The following is an 18,513-nucleotide window of genomic DNA, read 5'->3' on the forward strand; positions in this document are numbered from 1 at the left end:
CAAACTTCCAAACCGCAGGACCACAGTGAGCAGTGAGGGCTTAGGATGGGAACCTGGCAAACTGCTGAGGAGATGGGAAAAAGACAGAGTCCCAGGACTTTCAGAAATCCACTCTCAGCTACCTAACCAGAGCTTCCAAATGAAAAGCCGAGGGCTGCTGTAACAGCTGCCATTCTTACCTTGAGAAACAGAATGTGGTTGTCGGGCTCCTCTCTGGAACAGTAAAAAGGTTTGCACTCAGAGTAATCAGCCTACCAGAGATAAAAAAGATAAGGTAAGAGCCACTGCTGACGATGAGTTACGTTCCTGAACAACTGGAATATTTTCTAACCAAAGGGAGGTTTCTGGATGTTCAGAGACGTTTCAGAACAGGACAGCAATACAGTCAATTGAACAATCTCAAATGCATGAAATCCCTGGAATCAAGTCAAGGTGGGGCCATTAACATTACAAAGAGTGTGAACTAGCGTTTTATTAACACACACCTGGGCCCCGTCTAATTAAGAATGGTAATAACTGGTGAAATCATACATTCATCACGTCCCTCCACAAAAATGTCTGTTTACCAAAGAGCTGGCAGAACTCTCTATAGCCCTGGCATATATCAGGGTATTTGGCAGGTCGCAGCATTCACACATTCACGCATTCAACACATCCACAATGAAGACTCTGTAGCATTTAACCTGGTTTGGAAGACAGCCCTACCAGCTGATGAAATAATGACAACATGAGTCTTGAACCCAGATGAGGCGGTGGGAGGGAACTGGAATGTTTCCCTATATGCATTCAAATGAGCAAATATACAAGACAAAAATTATGCCCAATTTTAGGAAAATTCTATTATATATTTATATCTTTTTTTGTAAGAGATCTCACTCTGGCCCAGGCTAGAATACAATGGTATGATCATAGCTCACCATAGCCTTAAAGTTCTGGGCTCAAGCAATCCTCTTAGCCTCTTGATAGATGGGACTTCAGGCATGTACCACTACACCTGGTTAATGTAATAGTTAATTCTGTGTGTCGACTTGGCTAGGCTATGCTACCCCTCTGTTTGGTCAGACCTCAGCCCATGCTGCTGAGAAGGTATTTTTAAGATGTGATTAGCATTTAAGTCAGTAGATTTTAAATAAAGCAGATTATGTTTTATAATGTGAGTGAGCCTCATTTGATCAGTTGAGACTTTAAAAGACTGAGGTCCCCCAAAAAGAAATTTTGTCTCCAGCCTCCCTTTAAACTCAAGATTACAAAAGTAACTCTTCCTTGGATCTCCAACCTGGTAGTCTGCCCTGTGAACCCCAGACTTGTCAATCCCCACAGTTGTATGAGAAAATTTCTTAAAATAAATCATTTTCCCCCTACTCTCTCTCTTTCTACACACACACACAGACACACGCACAGACTGTCTTGGTCAGGGTTCTCTGAAGAACCCTAACTAGTACTAGTATGCCATCTAATTTCAAAAACAAATGAGTTAATTTACAAAACATATATACTATGTAAAGAAGACAACATAAAAAGAGGCTATAAGAACATGAGAAAAAGTCCACAGAAATCTATGTTGTAAGGTGCTAAATTATTACTGATATGGTTCATAAATTAGGCTGTGAGCATGCTAGTAGCCAAAGCAAAGAAGAAAATAGACACACTATGGTCATGCTGAACATGATATAAAATACCACATACATACTCCTCATGAGTGTTAGCTTCGTGTCATTGAGAAATTTCTTCCAAGGTGTTAACCTTCCCTACCTCAGGCAAATTCTTAAAGGATCTTTATTATCCACATGTGAAGTGCAGAGTAATTAATTAACAATGTCTGTAAGTATACACAGTAGGGAGTCTCCTATAATGTCTTCTTAACATCACATAGACACCAAAGCACAATTCACTAAAGTGATCTAGCAAAGAAAAAAAAAAAAACATAAAAATCTGGACATCTGGCTTGATCCAGGGCTAAAAGTTAATATTTCTGGAAAAACTAATGAACTCCATTTTGAGATATTTTCCATAAATTTTATTATTTCTTCCAATAAAAAGCTGGTGGGAATTGTGCTACAACTGTCTGAGACCAGAGTCCTGGTAGCAGCCTGGAGTAGAAGTTTTCTCTATTGCTGATTAGTAGCAAATCCACAGAAAAACTGCCCTCAGGCAGGTTTTTAAGCTCAAGTAATATATGTCTAAGTAATAAAAAATTTACATTTATATATTTGTATGTGTATAAGTCTCAAATATCCTTTCTGTGTTGGGATCAATATTTTAAAACTTTTTTATTATGGTAAAACAAGCAAAATAAAAATTTATCACTTTAACCATTTTTAGAGTGTCTAATTCAGTGTTACTAAGTACATTCACAATGTTGTGTAACCAACACCATTATCCACTCCCATAACTTTTTGTCATCCCAAACAGAAACTCTTACCTAATTCCCCACTTCCCCAACCCACAGCCCCTGGTAACCACTATTCTACTTTCTGTATCTTTGAGTGTGTCTATTCCCAGTATGTTATGTAAGTAGAATCATACAATATTTCTCCTTTTTGTGTCTGGCTTATTTTACTTAACACATGTTTTCAAGTTTCATCCATGTGGTAGTATGTATCAAAATATCATTCCTTTTTATGGTTGAATAATATTCCATTGTAAGCATATACCACATTTTGGTTACCCTGGAATCAATTGTTATATAATTAATTCACCAAGTAATTATAGAGTACTTAGTGTGAAAAGTCTTCTTTTTTAAAAATATTAACTATGCTCTTAAGAACCATATATAAGAGGTAGAAGAGCTACTCCACAAGGAACCAGTTAATTATACAAGTCCTAGTTTCAGAATCACTAGCAGCAGCAAGAAAATAAAAGTCTGTTAAACAGTTTTTCTTCCCTAATGGTTTGGTAAATCTCCCCACTCCAATCTTTTTTTTTTTTTTTTTGAGACGGAGTTTCGCTCTTGTTACCCAGACTGGAGTGCAATGGCACGATCTCAGCTCACCGCAACCTCCGCCTCCTGGGTTCAAGCAATTCTCCTGCCTCAGCCTCCCGAGTAGCTGGGACTACAGGCACGTGCCACCATGCCCAGCTAATTTTTTGTATTTTTTAGTAGAGACGGGGTTTCACCATGTTGACCAGGATGGTCTTGATCTCTTGACCTCGTGATCCACCTGCCTTGGCCTCCCAAAGTGCTGGGATTATAGATGTGAGCCACCGCGCCTGGCCTCCCCACTCCAATCTTAATGTTCTTCATATTTAATGCTTAAGCGTGGCTACAATATCCCCTGCTATGTGTAACTCTTCATACCATGTGCCTAAAGCTTAGAATGTGTCATTCCTGACCTCCCACCCAGTGATAATGAGCTTTTATCAAAAAGCTGATGTCAAGAAGTCAGACACTGCCATACCCTGAAGCATTGGCTACCAACCCTGCAGGTAAAATATCATCCAAAAGCTTTTCATTTCTAGGGCATATAAATAAGGTAACCAGCATTCTGTGTGCAAACATGGGTCCTCAGAAGAACACAGCTCTCAGCGAGAGAACCTAATAGTTGAAAGAAAAGGAGAGAAGCTCCACTATTCCCTGGTCTTAACCTTCAACCTCCTGTATAGAAGAGCAGATGTCATGAAGCGGGAATGTCAGTGCATACCTGAGTTCACAAAACTGGCACAATGTGAGTCATCAAAAGATGTCCAGAGGAAGCCTACCAGAAACAACCATTTTTGTACACTGGCAAGGGAATTGCAAGCAAAATCAATAGCCATAAAGGATTCAGGCCACTCTGTTCAGCATAAACTTCACAGCTGGGAGGATCTGCTGTCATCTCAGATTGTTAGCACTTGGCTGAGTGAAGTTAATTCACTACTTCTGTGTTCGGTTAGTTGGGAACATATCATTTAAACAACAAAAGACGTTGTAGAAAATTATACAAAATTAAGTCTTGGGTTCCTCCTGTGTGTTTTTAAAGAATGACTTCTAGAGCAACAAGGTATTTTGCTTTTTTTTTTTTTTAAGACCAAATGAATACTGTTAAGATTGTTCTTTTTAGTATGTAAGTAACCAGTCCTTTGCCTCTAAAACAGGAGACATTCCCACGGGGTGCTGAAGCAAGACCCCAACAGACTGAAACGAGGATGCTAATACAAAGGATCTCAAGTTAGCCTCATCAGGAACCCCCAGAATGAGAAGGCACTCAGCTCTCTGTCCCAGGTAATTACTTACCCCATCTCAAGACATCAGTAATACACGTTCTGTAGAGATGAGACGCACAATTTGAGCACTAAACTTTTAGCTGTGAATACCAATCCTACCCCTCAAGTGTAATTAAGTTAATTCAGGCCTTTCTAATGTACAGCTCTCCCCAGAAAAGTCCCATTGGCCTGAATCCAATTCTCAAAGGTGAGAACCCTGATAAGGCAATCAAGGTTTATTGGTTATGAAACTGAACTTAAACTTGTAGAATAACAATTCCCTTCTGTTTTGGGCTGAATTGTGTACCTGCCCCCACAACCACACCAAATTCATATGTTGAGGTCCTAATCCCCAGTACTTCAGAATGTGACTATATTTGGAGAGTCTTAAGCAGTAATCAATTAAAAATGAGGTCATATGAGTGGGCCCCAATCCAATCCAGCAGTTGACTTGTAACCTTATAAGAAGAAATCAGGACGCAGATGTACAAATGGAAGAAAATATGAAGACACAGGGAAAAGACCATCTACAGGCTATGGAGACAGCCCTCAGAAAGACCCAGACTTGCTGACACCTGGATTTTGCACTTTCAGCCTCCAGTACTGTAAGAAAATTTCTTTTGTTTAAGCCACCCTGTCTGTGGTGCTTTGTTGTGAAAGCCTGAGCTAAGACACCTTCCCTTTATCTTTCCCCTCTAATTACCAGGATTCCCAAGGAAGAGTCTGGAAAGGTCACAGAGACACTCTGTGTCCTACTTAAGAATCTCACTGTCATTCATTCTCTTATCCCCAAGTGGGGTAATCTCTACATTCAAAGAAAGTGAGAAATAGAAACACCTCACAAACATCCTGAAGATCCCAAATCTGAAACAGGAGACCACTGCCTTCTCCCTGCCCTCAGCTTTCCATAGCATGGAAGCATTCTGTACCCTTTTAAAATGTTCTGTGCTGATGAGAGGTTGCCCTGCAAACAGCATCTTTGGGATGCTATTTCCAGAAATTGTGTCCTCATTTCTCTTACCCTGACACCCAGGGCTGGCTCAGATGCCTTAACCAACCAGTTTCCTCTTTCTGAAAAGAAAGGAAAAGTAGGGGCAAAAATCTTTGCACATTACAGAAACAAGTCCAGAGTAAGAGATTATCAGCAGCAAAACGTTTTCCAGTTACCTCAAGGCTTGATTCACAAGTAATCACTTTTTCCTCCACTGGAAGAGTTCACACAGGAGAGGTGATTGATGTCCTTTGTTAGTGCTGGGAGCCATGAACACCATAGTTTAATTTCTACAGCCTCCACAGACAATTTTTGACCTATAGCATAGGTGGGCATTAGGTCTCACTCCCAATCCTATGGTTCCAAGGGGGTTGCAATGTATCCAGAGAGGGAACAAAATCAAATGGACTGTTGGGAGGCAAGTCATAGTGACAGTGCTAGAACGAGGGATCACTTAGCCTGTCCTCGTGTCCCAGGTCCATTTGACTCCCTATTCTTGCTCACCAGCCTCTGGAAAAAGCCAATACAAGCTTGGCACAGCTTTGCCAAGAATTATCTATAAATGAATATAAAGTTTCCTTTGTTATTAGATGTAATACCCTGCAGCATTCCCTGGGGCAGCAAACAAGGCCCTTGGTTCTCTCCAGGTTGCAGTGATGCGCTGGGAGTTCTTGTCCAGGGTACATTCAGCCGCAGGGCAATACTGACACTTGCACCTGCCAAGTTCCAGCAGCGGAGGGAAAAGGAGAGGGCCTGATGCAATTAGCCAGGTGAACAGAGAACTTGTCAAACCATTTAGATAAGACAGTTCATCAATGCATTCAGTTCACATTACCAGGAGGGTGATTATGCTTCTACCCACTGCTGATTCTGCGGGCTGCAGAGCATTTTCCCAGCAAGGAAGTGAGAAGCAAAAGGATGATTTCTCAGCCTGAAAATTCCAGGGCTCTTGTGTTAATTTAGCATGCATCATGCCTCAAGCCAAGAAGTAATTTAACTTTAAGGGATCACGGAACACATCCTTGATCCTGAGTGACTTTGTCACAGAATCTCAAACTCCATAGTAATTTAAAAAATTCAAGTATCTAATAAATAGGAAACAAAGTTTCCTTATGCAGTTCAATATTCCTTACTTCCCTTACTAATTAGTTAGGTATTCGCTTTCCTAAAGGGTTTTGTTTCAATTATTGGATTGCCAGTATTTCGGGAGTCCATATGGAATCCTATTATCTTGTATCTCTTTCAGTCCTTAGCATAGCATTGGACACAAAATAGAAACTCAGTAAATGCTCAATTACTGATTACTTCTTGCTTTTGAAATAGTTTTTCCTGCAGGAAAGCAAATCAACTGAACCTGCCTCATTTTTACATAATACCACTCCGCCACTCTTGCTCCCAACCCCATCCCCATCACCAAATGTTGCTAATATAGCAACAGGATCTTCTCAATGAATATTCATCTTTTCAATGGATCATATAAGGATCATAAGGAGTTTAGGATTGAGTTGGTTGGTAAATTCTTGTCGTCTATGTTTAAAGCTGAACATAATCTGAATTAGTTTCCTAGGTCTGCTATAACAAATTACCAAAACACTGGTGGCTTAAAACAATGGAAATCAATTCTCACATTTCTGAAGGCCAGAAGGCCATAGTTAAAGGTGCTGGCAGGGTTGCTTAAATATGGAGGCTCTGTGTTCCAGCCCTCTCTCCTTCTAGTTTCTGGTGGTTCTAGCAATCACTGCCATGATCTGGCCATGTAACGCCAATCTCTGCCTTTTCTTCACATGCCCTTCCCCTTGTGTTTGTGTGTCTCCTCCTTTCTAAGGACACCAGTCTTTGGACCTAGGGTCCATACTCAGTCCAGGATGAGCTCATACTGAGATTCTTAATTACATCTGCAAAGGTACCAGGGGTTGAGACTTGGATTTTTTTTGGCAGGGGGGGTGTTGAAATCCACTATAACACTCCAAACCAGAAGACATCATCTTCACCACAAAACTCCATCTTCTTCCCCATTATCTTCATATTATTAGAATCACCATCCTCCTCCTCAAGAGCCAGGCTGACTTCTTGAGTCATCTTCAAGGGCTCTCACCTTGTTACTCCTCATTGCTAATAAATTGCATAATCCACAGTAATGAAGGACAACTGAATCAGCTGTGCCCTGCACAAATGATCATGCCTGTCCTCTCTTTTCCATGCCTGCTGTCACAATCGCCCTAGTCCCAGCTTGGATCAACTGTCTTGGACCAGGTCAAGACTTCTTCTTAACTGTTCTCCCAGCTTCCTTTACTGATTATACCACATACGACTGCCTTAAACAGATCCTGACCATGCCATGACACTGTCCACAAGCTTTCAGTGGCATCAAACCAAATAAAACCCAACCTATTTATAACCAAGAACCTAGGTCTACTAGGATGGGTCCAAAACTCCTCTCCTAAGCTTATTTTCCACTGCCTTCCTCCATTTGGTCCAAGCCCAGGTCAAAATAGATTACTGACTATCCTTAAATAGAGCCTCCAAGTCTTGGAAGACTCTGCCTAGGATTTATTCATTAATTCAAGAAGGCCCTATCTCAACCCATGCTCCTTGTTTATATCTTACACAGAAAGGCCCAGCTCAAGCAACTCATCTACAAGATCCTGTTCAGCTTTTATCAACCACACCAGATTCCTCCTTTTAAAATTTAATAGCACACCAGACAGATGAAGGATTCTTGTTGTCTCCTCCCTTAGGGTACTTACTGCTCCATTAGGGGACTTAGTGCTCCCTTAGAGCACTTGCCATAAGCCTCGTGGCAGAATATGGATGGAACCGTTACCCACTGCAATGCCTAGGTGACTTAGCTGGACCTCTACCCCATTTTTGTTGCCCAATGCAATGTTTCTGCAACATAGCTAAACTCCTACTGAGCTTGAATCCTGCATATTTTTAGGAAACAGTATGTCTGTGGTCAGAGGTTCCTTCTTAGTCACTTACTCAAACTCTGAAGAAGCTCTAGCTTAATTATAATCCAATTTCCATACTGATTGATACTCCCACCAGTGTCAAGACTGTTGCAATCACCATGACAATGACTGGATGAGACCAAAAAAGGACAAAATGAAGGAGACTCTTTGATTCCTAGAAAATCTCTCTCCCTTTCCAAGAAAAAGCATGAAGATGCCTCCCATTGTTCTTCATGCCCAGCCCCTTCATTAAGGATGCCCTATAATCTGTAACTTCCCACTTCTTAGGAACCAAGAAGTTGACTTGTGAGCTATACTTCCACTTGTCCGATTCCATGGCCATTGACTAAAGCCTGCAGTGCTTGATACTCACTTTTGGTTTTGTGTGTTGGCTTCATGACAATAAACAGGAAAGAGCCCCTTTCTGGGGTAACCAGGACCCCAGGTAACGGAAGTCTGCTTTACTTATATACATACACCATAATCTAGTGCAGGGTCTTGCATATGGCATGCTCTCATAAAAATTTTTTACAATATAAGATATACAGAATGAGTGAATAATATAGTCCTTCCCTTTAAGGAGCTTGAATTTGGAGACAGGGAGAATGAGATAAGCATATAGATCACAATAACTATGATCTATACCATAATATTCTACGTATCATAAAAGAAATATAAATGAAATTCTGTAGGGAGCACAGAAAAGAAAGCTTTTGAAAAGAGAGGAGTTTTATGAAGGTGGTAGATTTTAAGATAGATCTTGAAGGAGAAACAATATTTTGATGAGCAAATGTCAGAGAGTGAGGGAAAAGAATTAAATACAGAAGCAAAAGCATCTGCAAAAGACACAGAATGGTGAGTAGTGGAAGGCAAGGCTAGGAAGTGAGGCTAGCATCTGGAATGCCACGAAAAGGAATTTGAAATTGAGTCTGTAGGAGGTGGGAGCCATGGAAGGCTTTGGAGCTGAAGTGATGTATCCACATCTGCATTTTCAGATGACCATTTACACAACATCACAGAAACCAAGTTGGGATGTGCATCAGAATTACCTGGAGGGTTTCCAAATTGCTTAATATATACAGAAAAGTACAAATAACAATACAACATTTCTCCATACATACCAAAATCATGTTGATGTTTTGCCCTTTTGCTTAGAACTTTAAGAGAACTAAACTATTCCTCTACTTGAGTTTCCCTCTTTTCCTTCCCCAGAAATAAACACTTCCATTTGGTGATCATCCTTCTAGTCTGCATATAGAGAGAGAGGAAGAGAGAAAGATAGATGTCTATATCCAACCTCTGCCTTCCAGGTTCAAATGACTCTCCTGCCTCCACCTCCTGAGTACCTGAGACTTAGAGGCATGCACCACCACACCTGGCTAATTTTTTGTATTTTTAGTAGAAACAGTGTTTCACCACATTGGCCAGACTAGTCTCAAACTCCTGATGTCAAGTGATCCATCCCCTTTGACCTCCCAAAGTGCTGAGATCACAGGCATGAGCCATCATGCCCAACCTAGATAGCATTGCTTTTTGTGCTAAAATTATATAAATGGTTTATATAGTAAATATTGTCCTAAATTGCTTTATTCACTGTGGAGCATTTTTTCAAAATTCAGATTCCTGTATTCCACACAGATCTAATTAATCACAATCACTGGGCAGAGCTGTCCAGAACTCTGCAATTTAAAAAAAAAATCCTAGTTCATTTGATGCTACTAGATTTGCAATTGGGAGTCAGTGATATAGAAAATGAACTGGAGAGAACAGAAAGTACAGGTAAAAAGAACAGTCAAAATGTTTTGAAATCAAGCAAGCAAGAGTGAAAACGTCCTAAGCAAAGATGGCAGTAATGGAAACAAAAGGCAGGGGACAGGTTCCAAGACACTGTGAGGATAAAAGTGACAGGACTTCATCACTAATTAGATTTTGGGGTGAGAAAAAGTTGTAGCTAAGAAATGGCCCTAAGGATTTTAACTTGAATGAATCAGATGACAGTGACTCCATTAACAAAAATGTAAAAAACAGGAAGAACAGGCTGTGGGGATAGAACTGAGTAGGTTTCAGATGTGTAAATCTGAGGTTTCCACAGGACCTTGGTGTCAATATCCCCAACAGGCATTCATAAGAACTAGGCTGGGTCAAGAGAGAGAAACTGGGCTCACAATGCAGATCCAGAATTCTCTACTTAAAGGTAACAGCTGTACACATGGAAATGGGCATGTTTGTTTCAGAAGAGAGAGAGAGACAGAAGCCTAGCACAGGTCCTTGAGGGATGCATATGCCTAGGAGAGAGCCCATGAAGTAGCTCTCAGATGAAACAAGCCTATGAAATTGACCATGGCCTGAACAGAAGCGCAGCTGGGATCAGGAAGCCACAGGAAGGATCAAGGTCAAGAACCCACAGTGACACAGTGTGAGGTTGAAGGGGGCGACTGAGAATGATCATTAAATTGGAAATGTGGAGAATCAGTGACTTTCAAACAGCAGTAGCAATAATGTGAGTAGGAGTCAGAGTGTGATGGATTTGAAACACTGGTAACAGCAATGTTAAACCACTCTTCAGTGTTGAAAGAAAAAGGAGGCCAAAAAATTGGTTAAAGGGTAATCATTTTTGGGTTTAGAAAAGGAGATCTCAATATGTTTCTAGGATGTGAGGAAGGAGCCAGTGGCAGAGAAACTGTAAAAAGATGAGAAAGTAAAAACAGAGGAATTAAGGTCCTGAGGAACTAAGAGGGGATCAGATCAGGAAGCAGGAAAGGTCCTATTAAAACTGACAAACCAGTGACATGCTTCCACCTTTCCCATCCCAAATCCCCACTTAAAACAATGTTGTTTAATGCTCTTAAATTTTTCCTTATTGACAAAAAGAGAACAAGAAGGAAATAATTACAGAGGACTTTGGAAAATAGAGATTAGAAGGACAATTGGTTATTAACTTGGCTTATTATATTTTTGCCCTGCCAACAGCTTGCTAACAAGACACCAAGAAGCAAGCGAACTTGTTCTATAGGATCCCTAAGGAGTTTGGCACCTAAGAACATGCATTGGCAAGAAGGCAGGGGTGAATCTTAAGCTGAAAACAAGGTGATTTTTAAACAGTAGACAAAGCAACTTAGACCTCCAGAGCAGCTCCTGAGCCCTACATAGCATGGCATTGATCCTACAGAAGACTAGGGCTTCCTCCTTTGGAAAAAAATTAACTAGAGGGTTCTCCGGACTTGAAAACATCAGGCAAAATGAAGCAGTGGTTAAAGTATGAGACTGAGACCTGGGAGATTCAGCCACAGTCTGAACACTGAAGCACCCCGCTCCTATAACAGCAGCATCTAGCTGCAGAAACACAAGCCTTCTCCCTGTGTCCTCCTTCACACCCAGCCTCCCTCCTCCAGGAGACTGGAGAATTCTTCTCTGAAGAAACTACAGTGCCCCAGAGGACACCATGTATACCCACCATCCAGTGCCTACAGGAGAGCCCCACCCATTCATGCCAAACTTTCAGCTTAAAGACAGCCCAGGATCACCAGACACTGGAGGCAAATCTCCCACATTAAAAAGTGGCGCCAAAAATAACAAAGAATACATGGAAGTCAGAGACAATAAGGAATATGAAAACTGCATATATATTTTTCTCAAAAGATAAAAATGTCATCTAGTTATTGTTTTATAGATGCAATATTTCTTTGTAAAAGGAATAATGAAAATAGGGTAGGACTCTTAGAAGTAAAAAGAAGTTACTATAAATTTTTTTAATAGAAGGGTTAAAGATGAAGTGAAAGAAATCTTTCAGAAAGTAGAAACATTTGTGAAGAGAAATGGTAAGAGGCACAGAAGATCAGTGCACAATCCAGATGAGTTTTAGAAACAACTGAAAGGAAGAAAAATATAAGGACAGAAATGATCAAATAAATATATATTTTTAATGTTCTACAACTAAAGCACCCGAGTCTCCAGTTTGAAAGGGCTCAGAGAAGGCCCAGCAAAATGAATGAAAAATTACATGTACCTTACTGTGAAATTTCAGAACCAGAGAAAAAAAGAAAATTCTAAAAGTTTCTGGAGAAGGGGAAAAAATTACAAATAAGAGGTCACAAACCAAAATGACATCAGTCTTTTCCATAGCCACAAACACAGAAAAGCATGGAAAGTAACTATAAAATCCTTAAAAAAATAAAATAAGAACTATTTCACTCTTTATTCAACCTTTATACTTGAGAGAGAATTTTTCTGATACAGAATTAAAGATACTTTTAGATCTTCAAAGGGTCAAAAATTTACTTCCTATTAAAAGATACATAGGAAGAAATCAGAGTGTGTGCACCAGCAAAACAAGAGTAAGCAAAGAGGATGATAGAGGATTCAGAAAACATGAATATCAGAACAAAGAACCACCACAGCTCCACACCAGGCATACACAGCAACCCACCCACATTAACACAAGAGGACTCAGGACTCCAAGCTGCTCTATAGCAGTGATGTTTACATATGTTCAGCCAATAATAACCTCCAGGTAAAGTGAGAAGATATAAAAGAAAAGGAATAGGTGATCACAGTATATTGTTGGGTAAGCAGTGACAAAATTGCAGAATCATAATAATGCCAATTGTTACCACTAATTTAACTAGAACCTTTTGATATAACAAAAAGTCATAAATATCATTCAAAACCGATGAGACAAGAAACAGTGGTCTATACATGCTATTTAGAAATGCAGAGATCAATATCAAAAGAAACAGCTGCAACAATAAAGGAACGTGGTCTCTACAGAGCAGGACTAAGGGATGGGGATCACAAGGCTTCTGTTACATGCCCTTTAGAGGTTGCATGGAGAAAAAGAAAGGGGAAGGATTGATTCATGGGTACTTCCTGAAGATGGACGATATGAAGGAAAGTTCAAGATGTTCTTCTACAGTTAGAAGTAGGGGAAGTTATACATAGGGAATGTGGCAGGGTGGGGAAGGGTGAGAAAAGAATTTAATCGAGGAGTCCACATTATGATGCATTTGATACATTCTTGTTTCTTGTGCAGAAGTCTTCTCTGGCTGCTTAGAATATAAATTCCTCAAAGGCAGGTACTTCCTTTGTACCTTCTACGGGGATTTGCATTCAGTAGTTATTTTTAAAATGTAAGTTGAATGTTTGAAAAATCACCTAAGATGAATAGGGCTAGCAATTAGTACGCAGACAGGACATAGGGTGTGTGTGTGTGGGTGTGTGTGTGTGTGTAGGATTTGAGTACAGGAGGAGACTAATCTTTGCTCAATAAACTATGAATGAAAGAAAAATAGCATATAAAAATCACACACAAAATAAACTCTTGGAAAGCTTTCTAGAGAGCTTAGTTTCTTGGTTTGGGCTTTGTTTTTACCTACAAATGAAGAAAATAACATGTGAAGACACATAAATGTTCAAGTTCCTTCTATTAGGTTGGTGCAAAAGTAACTGTGGTTTTGCCATTACTTTTAACAGTGAAAACTACAATTACTTTTGCATCCACCTAATAGACCTCTGGTCATTCCTGTGTAACTCCAAATGCCTGGAATGTTCTTCCTCCCCGCACCGTTGTCAATGTATCCTCCAGGTTTCAGTTTAGCTGCTTTCTTAGAGGTCCTTCCACACCCCCTTCTGCTTTGGTTAGTTCCCTGGGTTCTCTCCCTTGTACATAGCGCTCGCCACCTCTACACAGCACTTAGTATTATTTTCAATTATATATTTGATTCGGTGAAGCAGCTAGTGTTTGCTCAATAAGACTACAGGTTGTAGGAAGTCTGTGAGACACATGTTATCCACCGTCCCATAGTCCTAGTCTTTGCAGGTCAGCCAGGCGCTCTTGTCGCTCTTGTGAGCCATTGCATCCAGCCTTCCTCAGCACTGCTCTGAACAAAGGAGGCAAACTGGCAATGTAGAGTGTACAATGGCCTAGAGAGGGGGTTAACTTGGCCAACAGTTTTTTAAATGGAAAAATTCACACTAAAGTCTGTATTTCTGACTTCAATTGAAAAAGCAAAAGGGCTGGCCATTTCTCACACTATAACACATGTCTGGAGACTAGAGTGAGAAAAGAGACCGGACAAAAATGTATGAGCCTAGACATCTTTCTAAGGACAAGGTTCAAGGCTATTACGAATTTGCAAAAGGTCTGTGACCCAAAAAGAGGTTAAGAGCCTGAAACAGCCCCTCTTCCTTCCCCAACATTTTAGCATCTTCGGCATGTTTTGCCCTCTGCTCCCCCCACATCTGTAGTTTGGCAAAGATCCTAATTTCACTCCTTTAATCTCTTTTCAGTCACTCCCTGTAGCCCTTAATCACTTGTAAAGTCTTTCCTAAAAGCCCTCCAATTTGTCCAAATCCAACTGTGAAGTCCTGCATTTCTTTTCCCCAGGAAGATGTAACACAGTTTAGAATTACTAAGCAAGGGTTCTCCTAAAAGCTTTTAGAAGAAATATCCAAGATTTGACATGTTAAATCAATTTTCACATGCAGCTGCTCAATTCAGAAAGGAAAATGCAGGGCACTCCAGAGAACAGGAGACACTGGAATCTTGCAGAGAGATATTTCTTTTGCCTGCTTTTGTACTGAATTGACAGGCAAATGGGTCAAGAGAGATTTGCTCTTGCAGCCATCTTGAAGTATCCCCAAAACAGAAGAAGAATGGAAACTACACATAGTTCTGAACACATGACTGCAATCATCTCTGACTACACATACACACACACACACACACACACACACACACACACACACACACACGCCCATGTGCATAAATTTGCAATCAGCCAATCAGCCAAGCCTGCCCTACTCAATCTTGAAGCTCTTGTAGTCACACCAAAGCATCACACAAGGCTGGTGTGGCAGCTCATGCTTGTAATCCCAGCACTTTGGGAGGCCAAGGTGAGTGGATCACCTGAGGTCAGGAGTTCAAGACAAGCCTAGCCAACATGGTGAAACCCTGTCTCTACTAAAAATACAAAAATTAGCCAGGTGTGGTGGCACTCATCTGTAATCCCAGCTACTCAGGAAGCTGAGGTAGGACAATCACTTGAACCTGGGAGGTGGAGGCTGCATTGAGCTGAGACTGTGCCACTGTACTCTAGCCTGGGTGACAGAGTAAGACCCTGTCACAAAAAAATAAAAAAATAAAACACAAACAAACAAAGCATCACACAGTATGATCTGACTGGAGGTAGTCACGATACATAAATAAATTCCTATCAGACGAGAATTCATTTGAATTCCTTCCAAAGCTTTTCAAGAAGCAGAAAAGCCTGTCCTTCAGAGATAGTTTCCCCTGGGTTAATGACTTCGGTTACTCTGTTTATCACAAGTTAAAGGCAACTTAGCGTTGGATTGATAATAGCTCTTCCTCCTCAAATTGCCTCACAATGGGGTTTCTGCTTTGTTTTATGTTTTTGTTTTCTTTTGAATATGTAACATTTTGGGCCACACAATTTTTTTTTTTTACCTCTGAACTTTTTATTGGCCTCCTGCTCCCCCAAGGGTCCCCTGCTTCTGCTGGCCTAATGTCTCAGAACTTTGGTGCACACAATTAACCCCAAACCTCCAGGAAGCAGAGTAGGCATGGGAGCCTTGGGCATAGCAAGGCTCAAAGAGAATCTGAGTCAACCCTTAGGAACCACTGAGAAGCTGGGGATGTGCCTCTCCACCCTGGAGACTGTGTGGGGAGCCCTTCACCTGACCATCCCCAGCAATCCCACTGGAGAGATGAGGCCTCTGGAGGGGGCCTGTATTCATGATTCAATTTTAGAACTTTCCATGTGTATACCTTGAGTTTCTTTTTCCCTACCTGTGTTGTGAAGATATAAAAGAAATAATAATTTATAGAAGATTCTACAGTGTTTGAAATATGTTCCAGCAGGTAAGCACAGGGTCTTCTAATTCCACAGCTACCAGCCCTAAAGTCTCTAATGCCTATTGTTTGTTACTATAGGAATTTTCCTGGAGTTGCTTTTCCTTCACACATCCTTGGGGTTGTTACTATTTGGGGTTTCTGAGGAGTGGCCCCCAACAGCCATAATTCAGCCAAGACTGTCTAAACTGAGAGGGTCTTTAATATCTAGGGGTTCTCTTTACTGGCCCTTCCAAATGATCTCTAACCTGATTATAACACTTACCTACATAAATGCCTCCAAAGGCTCCCACTGCTCCTCAGGCCGTTCTCCCTCATCCTCTGTTGGCTCTTGTCACACAGCTTTCTTTCTGCCTTGTGGTTCATATTTGCCATGCTCTATCCTACTGCAGAGTCTCTGGATACTGTATCCCCCACTACAGTGCCCCTTCCTCCCTTTCTTTTGCTCTTAACTCTTAGTCTCCTTCCTATCTCAGTGCATGCACCACTTAGCCTGGAGGGCCTGGCCTCTCTCACCATGGTTAACTCTACCCAATAAAGGTTCACAGCACAGTCTACTCTTCATTCTCCCATGAGCATGCCATGTCACTGCAATTTTACACATGCTTGTATAATTACATGATTAATATCTGTTTCTTGCATTGGATATTAAGCTGTGTGAGGGTAGGACCATGTCTGTTTTTGTTCCCTCATATCATTGGCACAGAATAGAGGCTTAAGAATATCAGATACATTCAGAATATCAGATCTGAGAATAGACTCAGAATATCAAATCTCTAAGGAGAGAGATCCAAGACGGCCAATCACTAGCAGCTCAGGATTGTAGCTCCCAGTGAAAGCACAGAGAACAAGAGGATGCCACACTTTCAGATGAATTTTTGTTGCTCACAGACCAGGAGATTCCCAGCGGAGGAGCCCCACGGATCACCAGTGTGACTCTTGTGGCCAGCACAGCAGTTTTGCCTGCGCCCCAGCATGGCGGTTCTCGGTGCAAAGTAAAAGGGACTGCGTCCCCTTTTGGTCGACATTTGGAGCTCCAGGAAGAGTCGCCCATTCAGCTGATTGAAGAAGGGATTCAGGAGGGAAGCCAGACCAGAGATTCCTGGGCAGAAAAGCACCAAGAATCTTGATGCTGCTGTTTTAGCTGGCACAGTGGGTTGCTCAGATTTTGGCACTGGGAATCAACAAGTTGGATGTCCACTCAGAGACCTAATTTGAAAGTCAGTAATTACAAAGACAACAGGTGGATAAATTTACAATGACGGGAAGAAACCAGCATAAAAAAGGCTGAGAATACTCAAAATCAGAATGCCTCTCCCTCTAAAGAGAATTATAGTTCCTCATCAACAAGGGAATAAGGCCTGATGGAGAACGAGTGCATTCCAATAACAGAATTAGGCTTCAGAAGGTGGATAATAAGAAACTTCTGTGAGTTAAAAGAACATGTTCTAGCCCAATGTAAAGAAACTAAGAACCTTGAAAAAAGGTTTGATGAAATCCTAACAAGAATAGACAATGTAGAGAGGAATATAAGTGAATTAATGGAACTGAAGAATACAATGAGAACTCCACGAAGTATGTGCAGGTTTTAACAGTCAAATTGATCAAGCAGAAGAAAGGATAGAAGAGGTTGAAGACCAACTTAATGAAATGAAACAAGAGGACAAGATTAGAGAAGAAAAAGTAAAAAGGAATGAGCAAAGTTTCCAAGAAATACTGGACTATGTCAAAAGACCTAATTTATGTTGGTTAGGTGTACCTGAATGTCATGAAGAGAATGAATCCAAGCTGGAAAATATTCTTCAGGATGCTATTCAGGAAAACTTTCCCAACCTAGTAACACAGGACAATACTCAACTCCAGGTAATACAGAGAACACCACAAAGATATTCCTCAAGTAGAGCAACCCCAAGACACATAATCATTAGATTCACCAGGGTTGAAATAAAGGAGAAAATTCTAAGGGCAGCTAGAGAGAAAGGTCAGGTTACCCATAAAGGGAAGCCTATCAGACTTACAGCAGATCTCTCAGCAGAAATCCTACAAACTAGAAAAGAGTGGGGGGATCAATATTCCAATATCCTCAAAGAAAAGTATTTTCAACCCAAAATCATATCCAGAAACTAAGTTTCATAAATGAAGGAAAAATAAAATTTTTCACAAACAAGCAAGCACTCAGAGATTTCATCACCACCAGACCTGCTTTACAAGAGCTTCTGAAAGAAGCACTACATACAGAAAGGAACAACCAGTATCAGTCATCCCAAAAACTTACCAGAAGGTAAAGAGTATCTTCATAATGAGGTATCTATATCAATTAATGGGAAAAATAGCCAGCTAGCATTAAATGACAATTTTAAACTCACAAATATCAATATTAATTCTAAATTTAAATGGATTAAATGCCCCAATCAAAGTAACAGACAGGCAAATTGAATAAAAAGTCAAAACCCATCAGTACACTGTATCCAGATCCATCTCATAAGCAAGGACATACAAAGACTCAAAACAAAGGGTTGGTG

The 18,513-nt window shown here is 40.7% G+C and overlaps 1 protein-coding gene across 20 annotated transcripts in view; it reads right to left on the reverse strand.

Moving 5' to 3' along the window:
• The window catches only part of LYPD6B (LY6/PLAUR domain containing 6B), a 202,184-nt gene that overhangs the window by 65,424 nt on the left and 118,247 nt on the right, over positions 1–18,513 (reverse strand). For 16 of the 20 annotated variants that reach the window (XM_035304969.3, XM_035304972.3, XM_054257654.2 and 13 more), the window contains one exon: positions 180–251. The exons of the other annotated variants lie outside the window; for them this stretch is intronic. The gene's annotated coding sequence lies outside the window, so the exon portion shown is untranslated. The remainder of the gene's footprint in view (positions 1–179; positions 252–18,513) is intronic. 20 annotated transcript variants of the gene reach the window in all.

Source organism: Callithrix jacchus, chromosome 6 (genome assembly GCF_049354715.1).
Source record: "Callithrix jacchus isolate 240 chromosome 6, calJac240_pri, whole genome shotgun sequence".
NCBI classification, from domain to species: Eukaryota; Metazoa; Chordata; class Mammalia; order Primates; family Cebidae; genus Callithrix; species Callithrix jacchus.